This window comes from Mustela putorius, unplaced genomic scaffold (assembly GCF_011764305.1).
Source record: "Mustela putorius furo isolate JIRA1106 unplaced genomic scaffold, ASM1176430v1.1 tig00003899_pilon_pilon_pilon, whole genome shotgun sequence".
NCBI lineage: Eukaryota > Metazoa > Chordata > Mammalia > Carnivora > Mustelidae > Mustela > Mustela putorius.
The window spans coordinates 3,111,411-3,129,683 of NW_025422048.1; positions in this window are offsets into that span (position 1 = coordinate 3,111,411).

Here is an 18,273-nt window from a genome sequence, read left to right on the forward strand (position 1 = left end):
GCTTAAAGGAGACTTCAAGAGGGTGGCTACAGTCTCTCAGGAATCTGTTCTTCTCCATGCTGAGTAAACCTTCCACTTATTTCTCCCCTTTACCTATCCTGGTAGTTTTCTCTTTCAAACACCAGGTTGTCCCCAACTCTATTCAAGTATGGGGCCCAGAACTAAGCTCAAGAGTCTGGACATGGTCTGTTCAACAAGGAGTCACTATTTTTCCCTTCCTGGACAGTGCAAGCAGCTATCTTGGCAGCTTGTTCTCTAGCCACACCACACACTGGACCCCTGTTGAGCTTTGTTTTCAATCAAACTAGGTATTTTTCTTCTGATTTCCTTAAGGGCCAGAGGCCTTTAATCAGGGGCACAAAATTTATTTTTTTTAAAACATGATGGCTCTGGGGGCACCTTGGTGGCTCAGTCAGTTAAGTGTCCAACTCTTGGTTTCAGCTTAGGTCACAATCTCAATGTTGTGAGATCGAGCTCCACATCAGGCTCTGCTCTTGGCACAGTCTGCTTGAGACTCTTCTCCCTCTCCTTCTGCCCTTCTTTCTTATGCTCTCTCTTTCTATCTCTCTCTATCTCTCTCTCTGTCTCTCAAATAAATAAATTATTTTTTAAAAACATGATGGCTTTCTATCTAAAAGGTCATTTTGTTGTGTTGGGCCAGGATGCTACAACTAACAATGACCACCTTTTTCTCTCCAAGCCTTATATAAATTTGATAAATTTGGCAAATAGGCCTTCTATATCTTTAAATTTGGGACTTACCAAGATAAAGAACAGAGTTCTAGGACATGTCACATTTGACCTTTATTCAATGTTGAACCTCACCTCTCTATGTACACTCTTTTGGTGTAGTTGATCATGTAGTTCTAAGTCATGCCAGTGGTATGAATTCAACTCATATCGCTGAGAAGGTCATGAGAATTCTGGTTGGGTGGCTTAAAATACTGAGACTCCTAGAATGTCACAAGTAGAAGGATTCTTAGTGATCACTTGTCCTTTTTTTCACTTGGCAGGTAAGATAGAAGCCTAGAAAGGGGAAGAGTGTGCCCAAAGCTACCAGTGTAGCAGAACAGAATGATGCCCTGCAGTCCAGACCTTTGTCCTCTATAAACTTGCTGTAGTTTTTCTTTACAAAGAGACTATGGACAGTAGCATTGTCTCTATCACCAGAATATTTGTAGCTTCCTTCTAGTTGACATTGAAAATAAAAGCAGAGGTATGACACCCCACGATCCCTTCTCCAGTTCAACAGTGGAAATTCAGAAACTATCATTCTTTTTTTCCATTTGGCACTGAATGCCACCCAGCTCTCACATACTCAATGTCAAGGCAAATCCCTAGATGCTGCAACAGTGGTTCTTCTCCCCTGCCATAAAGACATAGGCTGGCAGGACTTAACCAATGACCAGTGTTAAGTGAAATCTATAAGGAGCCCTCAGATGCCAAGCCTGGGGCTAGATCATGAGGCAGGTTGGAGACAAAACCCTCAGGAGGGTGCCTAGACAATCAGTAGTTATTTTGAGCTCTTGTCAGAGGGCAAGAAGTCTCTGTACCTATTTTCATGCATACTTTTCACAGATTGGGATTGAAAGGAAGATAAGCGGTGAATATAAAAATTTTGCTCCTTTACTTCTTAACCAATCAATAAGTCTTTCACCTGTTTGCCCTTGGTATTTGGGGGTTGTTCTTTTTTTAAACTTAACTTCTAACTCTAGAGCTTATACACATCTCTTTCATTGGAAGAAAGAAGTCATTTATCCAAAAATGAGCAAGCCATCTCACTAGTTATACACATTTGTGCTTCCTGGTGGGCCTCTGGCTGTTCCTTATTGGTATCATCTCTCTCTATGACTCTTAGCCCTAGCCCATCATTGTTACTGATTATGTCTCTCCAGCTCTCTGTTTCTGTCTTTTCTCATTCTCTCTCTCTCCCTCTCTGGCTCATTCTCTCCCTCCCTCTCTGTCTCTTTGTTTCTCTCTCTTTCCTTCTCTTTCTCATTCTGTCTCTCTTCTCTCCAGCCTTAAGTCCATCTCCCAGGCCCTAAAATCTAGAGGTTATAGTAAGCCCTCCCAGAAACACCAATATTTTCCCTTCAAACCTGTAGCTGTGGACCTTGCTCCCAGCTGTCTATCTTTGAACAATGACTATTAATAGAACAGATGCTATTAAGGATTTAGACCATGCTATTCTCAATGCAAAAAAAAAAAATGCTCCTAGGCTTGGGAAAATGTAAGGTAAGAAAGAAGGGTAACTACTAGGACTCCCTGGAGCTTAATCTGGCTTGCAAGGATGCACCCTGGGCTTTTGGAAGTGGTTTATAGTGAGAGATGCCTGGAACCAGATGGAGGCAGAGCCTTCCTTTGGGGCTATCTTCCACCATATTACACCTCTTCCATCACTCCCTATCGTCCTCCAGACAAAAATGAAACTCTTTAGCGTGGAGCACAAGGTCCGGTATGCCTGCCATCATCTCCACCTTTACCTCTCAACATGTCCTTCATATACCTTCTTATTTAAACATTCCAGGGCTTCCACATTTCTCTTTACCTACCTTCCATTTCCATGGCTTAATGCCTTTGCTCATGTTGTTTTCTTACCTAGAATTCCTATGCCTCCCAACTGACAATCTCCTGTAAATTAAAAAAAAAAAAAAAGCCTACTTATCTTCCAAGCCCAAATCAAAAGTTGCTTCAGTGATTCATCCATTTAGTAACTATTTATTGAGCATCTACTATGTGTTAGATATTCTTCTAGCTACTGGAAGCACAATTTTGAACAAGTCAGATAAAGTCTCTGCCCTTATGAAACTTTTAGTTTTTGTGAAAGAAACAGATATTAATCAGATAAACACATTCCTAAAGGTATAATGATATATGAACTAATAGCTATGACCAAGGGTCCAGGATGCTATGAGAACATGTAATGGAGAACTTAATATAGTATAGAAAGTTGGAGAAATTTTCTTTGTAGAAGTAGTGTATGAACTGAGTCATAAATAGGAGGAATTAACTAAGTTTCAGCTAAAGAGATAAATATGTGCAAGGGCTTTGAGGTAGGATGTTCATCTGTGTTTCAGTAAGAACCAAGGAATCAGAATAGCAGAAGATTAGGTCAGAAAGTTGAGCAGAGGCCAGATTAGGCAGGGCTTTCAGGACAGGGGAATGAGTTTGGATTTTATCCTTCATGAAATGGAAAGCCACTGGAAAGTTCTGAAATTAGTTACAAGCTTTGTAAACATTTTTTCCTGGCTGCTGTATGGAGAGTAAACTTTGAGAAAGTAGACAAGAACAAAGGCAGGGAGACCATTTAGGAACTGAGACAAGCATATGGTAAACTGGATCTTCAGCTGGTGAACCGAGACCAAAAAGCCTGGCCCCAGTGAACTTCACAAGCTGCAGTAGAGGCAGGACAACCTTTGCTGACCAGGAGCAGAAGCATAGTAGCCTAGGACCTCCGTGCTGGAAATGATCTCTAGAGGAATGGTCCTCTTGTGAATGTGTGTTATGCGAAGTGTGGTCCACAAGTGAGTGCTTGCTGATGAGAGGAGTATAACAATAAAAGTAGGTATTTAGGTACTGTTTTTAACGATCAGGCATGGCTGCATCATGGAAGTGTGTGATTTTGTATTTTACAAAAGTATTGATTGTGACAAAATGGAGATGGAAAAACTACCCTTCCCTCACAGGTGGTATGAAGAGCACTTCTCTACACTTCTGGTTCTCTATCTGGGGTAAGTCAATAGGGTAGGGACTATCATCTGCGTTTTTAACCCACTTAAGTGCGTTAAGTTTTAACCCACTTAGGTGACTCCTAAGTCAATTTGGAAACCCGTCAACTAATAGTGTAGAATGATCTATACTCTAAACACATATACAATCTGCACACTTCTGCATCACTCTTTGCACACTTCCAGGGCTAAGGAAGGCCCCCATTCTGAAGCATTGGCTCTGACCCTGAAAAAGTGTTTACTCAGATGGAGCTAGAGTGCTGACCAGCAGCTGGACCCCTGCAGTGTTTATGGTCATAAGGGTCAAGTCTTTTGCTGCCCAGGCTGGGTCCCTATTTAGAGTCCTAGCCCTTCTTCAGGATGTCTCAGAAAACTATGCTGTATATACTATCTCTGTCTGCAGGGCCTACTGTTGGCTTCTGTACTGCAGTTACTTATTTCTTTTCTCTCTTCTGCTGACCAATGCTCCCTGTTTGTCTACTAGAGTGTAAGAGGACTTTATTTGTTAAGACACATTCAACTGCTTTAATATCCATTCTCACAATTTCTCTCTCATCTAACTCCAGAACTACTTCCACTGTCTCTCAAGCCCCCCTTTGCATTGACTGGAACCTTCCACCTATGCTTGATGACCTCCCTTGAAATGCCTATTGGTCTTCAGCTTTTGCCTTTTCAAAGCAATTCTGCCTATGCTACCCCTTTAACTTGTTCATCCCAAGGGAGAATGGTGCTGGCAAATATTTGTGCTTTGAAACATGAGTTGTCTACTTTTTTTTTTTTTTTGAATGCTCTGTGTTAGCATAGTACAGTGACAAGAGCCAAGAACAGGGGCTCAGGAAGCATGAATTTAAGTCCCACCACTCTGAATAACCCACTGTGTATCTTTGGGAATCCCTACTTTCTTGGAACTTCAGCATCCTCACCCATAAAATGGGGCTGCTTTCCTCACAAGCTTCAAGAGTGAAAGAATAAAGGCTTTGAGATAGACAAGTAAATTTTCATAGGAGAAGAGCAAAGAGGAAGATTTGCCCTACCAGATATTAAGATGTAATACAAAGTTATAGAAATTTTAAAAATAACAACATGTACTGGTAGAGGAAACCATTAAACTGGCTAGATTCCCACCACACACCACATACAAAAATTAATTTCTGATGGATTAAAATACTAAATATGAACTATAAAAGCATAAAGCTATTGAAAGAAAATGTAGGATAAATCCCTTTAACCTTTGAGAAGACAAGGATCAGACCTAAAATAAAACCCTCAAGCCATATGAACTGATAAACTCAACTAATCAAAATCAAGGATTTCTGACCATGAAATGATAACACTGGGAAAAAAAGATAAATGACTTAGTGGAGAATACATTGTGGTGTCTAAAACCAAATCAGAAAGAAGAGAGCCTTCAGTTAGAAGATAGGGACAACAACAATAACAAAATTTGAGTAGGCAATTTATATAATGGCTGATAAATAAGTGAAAAGATGCCCAAGCTCACTAATAATCAAAGATATGCAAATTGAAGCAATAATATTTCACTTGGCCCCTATGAGTCTGGCAAATATTACAAAGTTGAAAAACACCAACTGTCAGAAAGGACTGAGTGAAACTAGAGAACCCATGCCCTCCTGGTAGAGTACAAACTGCTCTGCTGCTTTGGAGAGCAAACCAGCAGGGCTTAGTAACATTATATACACCTGTACTTTATAATCCACTGAGCCCACGTCTGGGATATGTTTGGATAGGTATCCGAAAGCATGTCCCATTAGGACATGTCCAAGGATAGCTACTGTGGCACTGCATGGAACTGGGGATGAGCTATTTTCCACCCCCAGGAGAATGGATAGTTTAAATAGAAAACTAAGCAGCAGTTTGAAGTAACTAGATGTATGTGCAACATGGACTGATCTCAAAATTATAGCACTGATTTTATTTTAAAATAAGAAACAGAACAAGATTTATAGCACAATAACATTTATGCAAATTAAGAACACATACACAAAACAACGCTATATTTTACAAGAACGCATACATATTCAGAGACTCATCTCAAATGCATTTGAGTGGGTGCCCATGGAAGGGGGAAAGGATGTGGGGATCTGGAATAAAGGGCAAAAAACAAAACAAGAAAGTGGCCTTGCATACCCTACCAGTGATTCTCATAGCCAGCCCTGAAATGGGGGTGGATTTAAATCAACTATGCACCTGAGGTCCACAAATAAGTTTTAGTTATTTAAAAGGGGGAAGAAAAGGGAGAGGGGGAATGACAGTAACTGCTTACTGGGTATGAAGTTGCCTTTTAGAGTGATGAAAAAAAGTTCTGGAATTAGAAAGGGGTAATTGTTTCTCAACATAGTGAATATACTAAATGCTATTGAATTGCATCCTTTACAGTGGTTAAAATGAATTTTATGTTATGTAATTATTTTCTTGATACAACAGAAAAGAAAAATAACAGAAGAAGGAGAGAAGGATTGGCCATTCAGAGCTCCTTGGAATGCAGCCTGCCCTGAGGCCTTCCTGCCCACAGGCCCTTGTGACCAGGTTCCCCACTGCAGCAAAAGGACGTCACACCTGGGTCTGGCCTTGTGCAAAAATGGCATAGATAGCAGTGCCCTGGCCTATGCCTCTCTGGGTAGCTAATCCTGGCCCTAAGTACCTAACAGCTCCATGGTGAAGATCTAGTTGGTTAATGTATGGGAAAGAGCCCAGTGCCTGACAAAGCACTATGCTGGTGTGAAGGATTGCTTAGGATATTTATGACCAAGCCCAATTGCTCACAAGGCAATTTTCTCCCTCTTATTCTTTCCTGACATGGCAGCCAATTTCCATTTTAGAGACTAGGGGCTTTGAGGAAGCAATATCATAATCCTTCCCCTCTTTCCCAGAGCTTGCCAAAATCGGGTCAACCCTCCTGATGTCAAATTAAAACAACCGAGAGATGTGCAGTGCAGGAAGGTGGGTTGGGGCCAGAGTTCAGAGCCCATCATTTGTCCCCGAGCCCCAGGCCTACAGCACGAATGTGTGCAGGTTCTGGTCCAGGCATCACACTGCATGCCCAGGAGCATTAATCTTCACCCTGCATGGAAATGTCCTCAGAGCGGCCAGCTCTGGCAGCGATGGGACACTTCCATGCTGCAGGACAAGCTTATGGAAGACATCAGGACATTTCCTCCTTAGAAGGGCTTCTGGTAGCTCTTTCTTTGCTTGGAGGTCCATGTAGTTACCTCATTGGTACCACTGGTTCTCATGATGTGTAGGAAGGCAGCCCTCCCCAGGGTCTTGGCATTCAAGTTCAGCACTTTTGGTTAGGAAAGGTCAAGGATGGAGCTGATAATGGTAAAATTCCAGTACATGTGCCTTTTGTTATTAGAAGCCAGGTCATCACAAACAGCCCACATGTATTTTCCTGTCTAAAAAAGCCCTTGACTTATACACCTCTTTCAGTAGGGAGACTGCCCACTGCTACCCACCTCCATCAGTGTTGCTGCTGTCCAGCAGAGAAACAACATTAAAAAAAAGATCTGAATGTGTGTCTTCCCTGCTTTCTAACATTGCAAATATATAAGTTAACAAATACAAATGCTTCCAACTGGCTTTCAAGGGTCTCCATGGTAAGGCCTCTAGCAGCCTCTCCTGCTTTATTTATCTATTGTCCTTTCCTATACCTAATGCTTTAGCTAAAGCATTTCACTGTTCTGATGAACACACCAGGCCTTTTTCCTACCCTAGACTTTGCACATGTTGCTTCCCTCACTAGGAATGTCCTGTCCTACTTTTCTGCCTTGAAAACTCCTACTCATCCTTTGATACCTTCCACAATTCTCCCAGTAGCATTAGACACTGTTTCCCCTGGGTTTTACAGCAAATATTCATTAAGCTTCTGCTGGGTGCCAAGCAGAGTCAGGACTTAGGGGGTATAAAAGGGATCAAGACATACATAGTCTTACACTCACAGACCTGGCAACCTAGTAAGTGGAAAGAAATGGTAGTGGGTGGAGAGAGAGAGAGAGAGAGAGAGAGAGAGAGGGAACTGAGATTCAGATTGAACAAAGAAAGAGATAAAGAAGAGAAATATGAGCGAACAGTTCCAGCCAGAAAATAAAAAAGATGAGGTGGTATGACAAAAAATGGCTGACTGGCCACTTTAGACTGGGTTGCCAAACATGGTAACATGTAGGCTGAGGACTGAATGTCAAGAAGGGACCAAGGAGTGTGGAGCAAAAAAACCTGAATTCCACTTACTCACTGTACATCTGTAGCCAATCACTTAAACTTCTTGTGCTGTCGTTATTATATGTGCAAAATGGGCAAACCCAGCTTGTCAAGTAAATGAGTCTTAAATGGAACCACATGTGCCTAGAGCAAATGGACATTGATAGGCCAATATCACCACAGCTGAACAGCCATCTAGTCTACTTCTCTGTTTAATATAGGGACCCTGAGGCCTGATGTCATCCTAGATTTGCTTCTGGCCCCAGCTTTTAGACTGCATGAATATACTGTTCTAGTTGGCCCTCAGTGTTTCCCGAGACAGTATTTGTGTAGCCACTATGATCCCTGCTTCCTTGGGTACTCTCTGAGTCCTTGGGATGCCATGGCTGCTGTCCTCTGGAATGCCTTGGTGTTATGACAGAATTACACAATAATCTGTATGTGGTATCTCCAGGGGCTCCCCTGGGCCTGGTGGGCTGTCTCTGTGAAGGGCAGAATCCTCATTTGGCTGGGAATGTGACTGGGGAGGACTGATGGCTTTTCCTGCTCCGATGCAGAACCTCTGATCAAGTTGTTCTATTGTCTGTGTCACCTTCAGGAGCACCCCTCCCTCCACACTGCCTTCTTTATGATAAACAACCCCACTGGCTTCCCAAGGAGCATCCACAGCAGGATGGAAGCAGAGGGACAAGGCAGCAACAGGCAGAGGCAGAGAGTAAGACAAGCTGGAAATGAACAGCTAGGACATGGACCTAAATGTGCAGATGATGGGCAAGGATGGCCAAACCTGATAGGTAGAGGCTGAGATGGTGAGCCATCCAGCCAAGGGAAATCCAAGAAGACAAAAGTGTCATTTTACAGGGGGTCTGTACAGGATCTTGCTCCCTCACGGATAGCTCATTGCTGAGGGTACCCATCAGAAGTAACTCCTACCAGTGGCACACTGACCAGGAGCTCACTAAAGCCCAGGAGCCTTCACAGACCCCCCTTCATTATTGTCCAGGCAGCCATCAACTGTGCCATTTAGCATGCTAACTCACCGCTGGGACTCTGCCTCAGCATACCCGTCTCCCCTGGCTTGCTCTTCTTCTCATTTCTTGCTGCCTGAGGCAGGTCTTAGGCTGGCTGGAGGAGTGGGGCTGGGATTAGGGGTTGAGATCTAGGTTCTTGGGATCAGTACAAAGTCCATTGAGGCCCAATCTTCACCAGTTCCAGAGGCTGAGATGCAGAGAGGGATGGAGGCGCAGAACAGTCTAGGGCTCAGAGATATGGCTGAAAAGGAAAGGAGAAATAGAAGGGTCTGGGGAGGCAGGTTGAAGGTGAGAGTGCGTTAAAGAGAGCTTGGTGGTAGGGAAGAGCTGTGAGAAGTAAGGGCTGGACGACAGCAGAAAAAGTGCTGCCTAGAGAAGACAGAGAGTGGGGAGGCAGGAGAGCAGAGATGGATTGAAAGGACAGCAGATGAGGGAAATCATTCAAGGTAGGGGAAGAGACAAGAGGTGAAGGAAAGAGGAGAAGACGTAGACAGGTTGGAAGGAAAAATAAACAAAGGGGGACATTGAGGGAGAAAGAGAAAGGGAGGAAGGAGAAAGAGAACAAGGCTGTAGGGAGGGCAGGAGGGAAGCAGACAAGAAACAGTAAAAGGAAGAAGGGTGACAGAAGACGAAAAAGCAAAGAAAGAGACAGAGAAAGGCAACCAAAAAAAGGCTTAAAGGCAGGGGAGGACCATTTCCAATGGCACTTGTAACCTGGGAGAGAAGAGAGACCAGCCAAGGATATGAAGATTGTTTTCAAAGGGGGCATGACAATGGCCTGCTGGCCAGGCTCCCAGGAGACACTGCAACATTTCTCCAACAGGGTTAAGCCAGCATACCTGCAAGACCCACTGATTATTTTCTACTCCATGAGAGACACCTGTGACAGCCTCCCTTGGGTGAGCCCTGCTACCCCGCAGAGCTGAGGACTAAGCTCTAAATGTTGGATGCTAGCTTAGTTTTAGAAGTAGCTAAGCTTCTCCAGCTGTCATCACTCTCTGGCCACGACATACCAGGATAGGAGCCCAGAAGCTTCCCTTCCTCCCTCCCTTCTTCCCTTCTTCCTTCCTTTCTCTATGCTCCTTTCTCCACTCAGAGATGCCCACAGCTCTACCTCTCTTCCGAGTTCTTCACTTGCCCCAGTGAGGCAAGTGAAGGTCTGGACCCAGACCCAGGTCCAGGTTGAAGCCGACAGTGGAAGCCAAGCAAAACCCAGGTGCTTGTGTGGCAATGCCTCGCAGTTAGCTGCTAGCCAGCAACTCCGCTCCTTCGTGTAGCAGGGGAAAAGCTGCCTTCACCTCAAAGTTGTGGATTTGTAGGGCCACCAGTCCAAAGTACTAGGTCTCCCCAAATATAAGGTTGCATGACACAGATCTAGCAATAGTCACTGACCATGAAAAACATGCTTTTAAAATAACAGGCAAATATAAAGTAATGGATAGGATTTTCATGCCATTCACAAATGATTCGATACATAGCAAGATGTGAAAATAGACAAAAATCAAGTTCCAGCCAACTCCAACTCAGAATCCTCAAATGTCACCATTCAGCGCTTCAGTGCTTACTCCATCTGGCTTTGATGTTATCTCTCCACTTGGATAAATAATCCACCAGAAACTTGAGTTTTGGGCCCACAGTGACTCAGCTGCTATCACTTCGGGCAGGACTCAGGAACAGCTTCCAGGTCAGTTCCCCACAGCAGCCAGTGCTTTGAAAAGCTCACACCATGGCTCTTTCTGAAGCTGTCCCATATCAGGCACAATTAGCTCTCAGCATGTTTGGACACAGTCACTGGCTCACCCTACAGTGTCTCTCGGCCAAGGAAAACTATCTTCTGTTCCACAAGATCAGAAGAGAAAGAGAAGAACATGACCATACCTGCAAAACGAGCAACATTCCTGGGACTCTTTTCACGCAGATTTCCTCTTTCCTAGACTCTGTTTCCCCACCTACCCCCTGGCCTACATCTGCACAGAACTGGTTTATTCCCAGAAACCACTGCTGTGCTATGGATACAATGGATACCTACTGTTTTCCTAAAGGGCTGTACTTTTATTCTATAGATATAATAGGAAACAGACAAATTCACACGTTAAAAAATAAATACACTGATTGGTTTCCTCATACTTTCAAGAAACATTTTTGGCATCCTCTCTATGCCAGGCACTGAATGGGGACAAGGAAATTGAGCCACAAGAGGTAACTTGATCAAGCAGAGCCAAAAGAATCTGTGGAGACCCCCAAATCAGGGTGGCTTTGAGGAAGGCCAATTTCAACTTGAACCTATGGAACTGGTCCCAGCACTTGTAAAACAGGGGCCAAGGAGGGGAAAAACAAGGGCCATAACATTTGGGCTCCTCCTGAGGAGACATTCCTGGGCCACTGTGGCACTTCTCCAAATTGTTTTAGTGTTTAGAGGGAGAACTCCACCCCAGCCTGTCTTTCCAAGCACATTGCATATCCAAGTGCTCAGCAATGAAATCGATCTGCAGAGGTGACTCACAGGCAGACAGCCAGTGCAGTCACGGAGCCCTGTCTGCATTCCCAATTTGCCTGTTCAGTTTGTCGCCTTGTTAATGTTATTTATCAATCCCAGTGCCCCCATTGCCTGTCCCCAGCTTCTGTCAGAGCCCTCCAGCCAGTGTCCTTATACGCCTGTCACATCTTGTCAATGCCTTCCTGAATTCAACAGGTCTGGGCAGCCTGTCTACAGACTTGCCTGCTCACTCCTAGGGTCCCAGGAGCCAAGAAAATGGCCTAGTGGCTACAGCCCCATTACCTCTCAGAACCCGCCCCAGAAGGAAATGTCCCACAGCTACACCTCCCCAGAAGTGGTTACCAACAACGGCCCTGTGAGTGGCACTGTGGCACTGGCAGACATGGTCAAGGTCTTCGTGAGAGGGGTGCGGGGGCAGGGGGCAGGGGGTGAAAGAGTGGGAGGGGATCCTATGTGGAAGCGATAGGAAGACCTGAGGAGGCCCCTGGAGAACTTCTTCCGGCCATGCCCTGTGCCTGCAGCTGCACTTCTCACCTCGCCCAAACTCATTCTCGCCTGGGAGTCTTGGGGTACCCCCAGGGTCTTGCGGTCTAAGTTCCGCAAAAGGGGTTCTGCGACGTACAGCATGGGCAAGACCTTGGAAACCGCCTTTCTAAGGTCCACTCGCGGCACGAGAGCGCCCCCACCATGCTCTGCGGCCAGAGATGGAAGAGCAGCTGGCTGAGCGATCTTGAACCTGAGAGAGAGAGCCTGGCCAACCAGAACCTTCCAGACCCTGGCCCACGCTGCTGCTCATCTCCACCAGCCTCTGCCTACCCCACTTCTCTTGGACTCCAGGACCTAGGTTCCAAAGGCTTCTCCCCGCTCCAGCACTGGACAGTCCTCACCTCCCTAGAGCCAGAGTTCTCCAAAAAGCCAGAACAGAAGGGTCTCCGGAGACCTTACTAATTATACAGATATGAAAACAGGCTGCAAATTCAAAGCAGACGTTTTTCATGGGCAATGATAGTAACTTCTGATTACTAACATTTTACCACTGCTTCCACCCAACACGAGTTCTGAAGCCTCTCTAACCACCTACCTTGCCCTCTTAGACTGGCAAAGAGTCAGGCTATGCCCCAGGGTCTCAGACCCTTAAAAGCTAGTGGATCAACCTACAAATTCCAGGGATACATATTCCTCCAGCGAACCTCTGATTCTACCACTCCAGGAAGAAGTTTGAAGGCCTTTGATGTGGCACAAGCCCAGATTATGTAACTGAGTTGGCATTTAAATAACCTAACAACAAATTGCCCAATTTAATTTTCTTACTCAATCCAATAAAGGAGAAACAAGAAAATGTATCTAATTAAATACATTGATCCATAGAAACTGGCAACTCTGAAGGTCTGCCTGGAAGTTAACAGTTATAGAAACTTGGGTGAAACAAGGGTATGAGTTGAAATAAGACAAACTCGTGCCCTCCCTTCCTCTGAAGGACTTCAAAGGATTTTTTAAAAATAGGTGGGAAATTGAGCCCAAAAGGGAAATACACTCAACCAAGTTCAGCCAGTGAGACCAAGTTAATCCCCAGGGTCTATGAAACTCAAGAGAACATCAGGTTCATGCTCCACTCCAGCCACAAACTGAGGCCCTTGGCCTTGGTCTTCTGCATCCTTGCCCAGTCGAATCTTTGGACTTGACACACCATCCTCCTTGCCAAAATAGTTCTTCTGCATCCTTCAAGGCCTTAGGCAAATATCAAGTACTTGGAGACAAAAGTGTATGTGGAAAGCAAAATAACAGTTTGCCCAGACTCCCTTAGAGCAGTACAAAGTTTGAACCCTGCAAGTACAAGTAGGTAAAAAGTTCTAGAAAGGAACAAGGTGTCAACAAACCTGGAGGAGCAAGTCTGGTTAGAAATAAGGACTTAATGCCTTCTTCCCCAACTCTCCTACTGTGCTATGCCTCATATTTCCAAGGGTAGAAATTTCCATGTCTCTAGAAAATAGGGGTGGAATAGAACCTACCTAACATTCCTGGGCTCCCAGGCCAGCACCCCTATCAGATCCTAGACAAGCATGGCCCTAGTACTAGCCACAGCACTAAGCTCCTTTGGACCTGTGCTCAACAAGTCTTTTAGCTAGAAGTGCATCTTCATCACCCTCCCAAATGGTGTCAGCTATAGCTGGCTTGATGTTGGGTCTTAAATCAGGGCTAGGCTATCCTTCCAGGGAAATGTCTGCCTTTTCTCCAAGAAAAATCACTTAGTAGATGGCAGCTCAGTCCATGCCAGGGGAAGGTGACCTGCAGCAGAACCCATAGTCAGTACGGTAAGCCATTCTTCCTGTTGGAATCAGATGGCATCCCATGCCAGCCTACTCAAGCTCTCTGTTTGGTTTGCAGAGCTCTACTTTCAGTAGGGCTCTCTAAGGACCAAGTTCTTAGCCACACTTCTAATCCCAGGGATCTTCGGCTATGGGGAAGGCTCTGTGAATCCCATAGACAAGATGTGGGCACTGTTTTTGATGTGGATCTCTGTGAGGGCTACTTCTGAGCCCTGAGACAAAGAACTGGTCATGGCAAGGTCTAGAGGAAGAGAGATCATGGCAGAAGAACAGTAAATGCCAGACCACCAAGACAAGAAGAAGCTTGGCAGGAGTATGGGAGGAATTAAAAGAAGAGTGGAGGGCTTGGAGCAGAGAGAAGCAGGAGGAGGGAAAGAGCAGGCAAGGTCAGAGACTTGGCCTGGACCTATAACAGACAGGACCTGAACACCACAGTCATGAGTTTGGATTTTATTACAGGAATAAAGTGAAAGCATTGGGAGGTTTTAAGAAGGGAAATGGAAAGAATTTCAGGGAGACAAGATAGAAACAAGAACACTAGTCTGAAGGCCACTGCAGGCATCTACAAGAGAACTTACGGTGGCTTAGACCAGGGTAGGACCAGTGGAAGTAAGAGAGGTACGTAGATTCTGACTTTACTTTGAAAGTTAAGCAGAGGGGCATCTGGGTGGCTCAGTCAATTAAGTGTCTGCCTTCGGCTCAGGTCATAATCCCAGGTTCCTGGAATCAAGCGCTGCATCAGGCTCCCTGCAAAGCAGGGAGTCTGCTTCTCCCTCAATCTCTGCTGCTCCCCCTGATTGTGCGCTCGCTCGCTCTCTCTCTCTATGTAAAATAAATAAATAAAATCTTTAAAAATTAAAAAAAAAATTAAAGTTAAGCAGAGACTATTTCCTGGCTGGTTGGATATACTTACTGGATCAGGGAAAGAGGTAAGTCCAGGATGATTTCAGTGGTTTTCGCCTGAGAAACTGGAATGGTGGACAAGCCATTACTGACATGAGAAGGATGGGAGAGAGCGGGTTTAGAAGAAAAACAGCAAAAGGGTTAGGGTTATGATGGTGTTGATTTTGAAATGCCTTAGCGGTATTAGGTAGGCATTTGGATACTCACCACTATTTGGCTACTCCCTCCATGAGCCATTGGAACAATTATTCATATAATCATTTTCTTTAAATCAACCTTAAATCAGTTCACTTTTTTCTTTAACTCCACACTAAGCAGTAATATTAATAACATCAAGGCTTTCATAGACTACTGGTATTTTTTCTCAATACACATTAAAATAAATAATGACAAACATAGTTCCAGGTCCCCTTGAAGTTCAACACTGACATTTTCCCCATGCCCAACCCCCAACAAAGTCTGGGCATCTAGCATACACAGACTTGAATTCAACCATTGGCTTTGGCACTCAGGAGCCTCCGAGGGCATTGGAAGGGTTTGCAGTAACTCATTCGGAAAGGAAGATCTGGTCCTACAGCTCAGCGAGGCCCTGAGGGCAGCAACCTAACTACCTCAGTAAACCCTGCTCAGCCCTCCGCCTGGTAGGGGGTTTCACAGGGCAGGGCCCACCACCTTTTTCTTAGGTCCATGCGCCCTCTGGTGGCTGGGTTCTCTGACTGTGCACTGGGGTCTTCTGAGCCCATCTCCAAGCTTTGCAGAAATGGGGGACCCTCTACCTTAGCCTCCTTTCAAGGGAAGGGGAAGGGGTCAAATGAGCTTTAGGCTCAAGGCTAAGGAACAAATAGGTGCTGCTGAGGCTGGGACTCAAGCTGGGCTGAAGTGGGGGCAGCAGTCTGCCAGTCAACTGAAGCCAACAAGGGTCAGACCAAAAAGGGAGGGAGAATGGTGGGTAGGAGCAGGAACTTTTGCTTTCTATACAAGGTCACCAATGCAAAGAAAAGCACATTGATAGCCATATACAAATAGGACAATTTACCTTAGGTAGGTATCTTCAGAGGAAAATAAAGAACATTTCAATTCAAATATTTTAAAATTAAGAGCAGGGAACATCAGACTATGATGAATAAATACAACACATAATGGAAAATGTACTTCAATTCTTAAATTATAGCCAGTTACGGGAGAGAAGTGGGGGCGGTGGCCAGCAACAGGCAGGAGAGAGTCATGCTCTTGCAGAAAGCAACCAAGGAGGGGACTGGAGTGGAGGGAACGCAGAAAGAGACCCTTACATCCAGCTGCTTACAAAGGCATCCACACTACATCTACAAAAGTGTTCACACAGCTGTGTGAGTGTGTGTGTGTGTGTGTGTGTACATACACATGCATGCACGTGTGCCCACACACAAACACACACACACACACACACACACACACATTCACTTACTCACACACTCCAAGCTTCATGGATTTTTTTTTTCTGTAACTCTTTCATCTTTTTCTCAAACAAACTGTGTTTAGATGGGAAGAAACCAACTACTAGATAAACAGTCCAGTGTTCAGGACAGTCTCACATAGAAGGCTGTGGTAGGTCTCAGAGAAGAGGCCCCTGAACTGAGTCTCAAAGGAAGAAAAGGCATAAAAGAGTGATCCAGGCAAAGGGAACAGCATGAAAAATGTCCTAGAAACCTAAGAGAACATAGATATTCAAGGCACTGCAAAAGGTGATTAGACTCGAAGATGTCTGGGGAAAGAGTGGGAGCAGAGCCCTAAATCCTGCATCTCAATCCAGTGGGCTCCCTAGACAACCCAGATGAGTCACCTACTTTGCACTGCAGAAAACTAGGTCCAAGATTCAATGTCTGCTAGATTGTTGTGGGCTGAAATTCAGGTATCCGTTGGGGCTGGACAGAGAGTGAACCAGGCTCCAGGGGGAAAGGCTTCAGATTTCTTGCTAAAACCAAAGGAATATTTTTCAGTGCAGTCATCCCATTCTTCTCGGCCCAGTGCCATTCTAGGCAACAAAACTAATATCTATTCTCGGTTCCAGCATGTAGAGAAACTGAGCTCCTTAATGTAGCCTTAGCTATGATCATTTGGGCAAGCAACTGGTTGGGTCTCCAAGGGCCCTGCTTCCCAGTGGCTCAGCCTCTAATGAAGTCATGGGATTTAGAGCCCTTTCTTCCAGCCCAGCACTCAAAGGGAGAACATACACAGAATGTTGTTCCATCATGAATACTGTCTCCCTACTTCTGCCATTCCCAGGGATCAGGTCTAAGCATGGGTAATGCTACATATCCCTCCAAATGAGTCTGTTCCTGGCTAGGATTTGTTACTGTAAGGTAGGGAAGAGGCCAAGAAATTACATCAAATGTAAAAGAAGTCTGGATTAAGGATGAATTCCAATGAAGACCAGTGATGACACCTACACCCAGGCAAATTGGACTACATAAAAATTAAAAACTTCTGTGTGTCAATGGACACAATGAACAGTGAAAAGCAACCTATGGAAAGGGGGGAGGAATTGCAAATAATATACCTGATATGGGCTAATACCCAGAATATATAAAGAAATCCTACAACTCAATATGAAAAAAAAAACAAACAAGCAACATGATTAAAAAATTTGAGAAGGACTAAATAGACATTTTTCCAAAAAAGATATCAAAATGGCCAACAAGCATATGAAGAGATGCTCTACATCACTATTTACCAGGGAGATGAATATTAAGACTACAATGAGATACCATCCACACCCATTCAGATGACTATTATAAAAAAATTATCAAAAGGAAACAAGTATTGATGAAAGTGTAAAGAAGTTAGAATCCTAGTGCACCGTTAGAGGGGATGTAAAATGGTACAGTTGCTATGGGAGACAGTATGATGGGCCCTCAAAAAATTAAAAATAGAATTACTGTGATTCAGAAATTCCACTTCTGGGTATCTTCTCAAAAGAAGTGAAAGCAAGAACTTGAGCAGATATTTGTGTATTCATGTGCATAGCAGCATAATTTAAAGTAACCAGAAAATGGTAACAACTCAAGTGTTCATCAATGGATGAATGGATAAAAAAAAAAATGTGGTCTAAAACATGCTATAACATAGATTAACTTTAGGGACATTAGAAGTGAAATAGGTCTATCACAAAGGGATAAATAGTGTATTCTACCACTTACATGGGGTATCCAAAGTAGTTAAGTTATAGAAACAAATTAGAATGGTGGCTGCCAGGTGCTAGCAGGGAGGGAAAAATGGAGAGCTGTTGTTTGATGGGCACAGAGTTTCAGTTTGGGAAGATCAAAATATTCTGGAAATTTGTTTCACAACAATGTGAATGTACCTAACACTACAAAACTGTACACTTAAAATAGTTAATATGGTAAATTTGATGTGTATTCTACCATGATTAATAGATAGAGACATAGAGAGATAGATGATAAATAGACAGATAGGTTGGTAGGTAGATAGAGGTAAGAGGTAGGCACAAGAGCATCTGAGTCTGCACCTAGAGCTTCTTGCCCACTAATTAACATTTGTTCTTTGGGTTCCTAATTATCTAGTGGTACCCA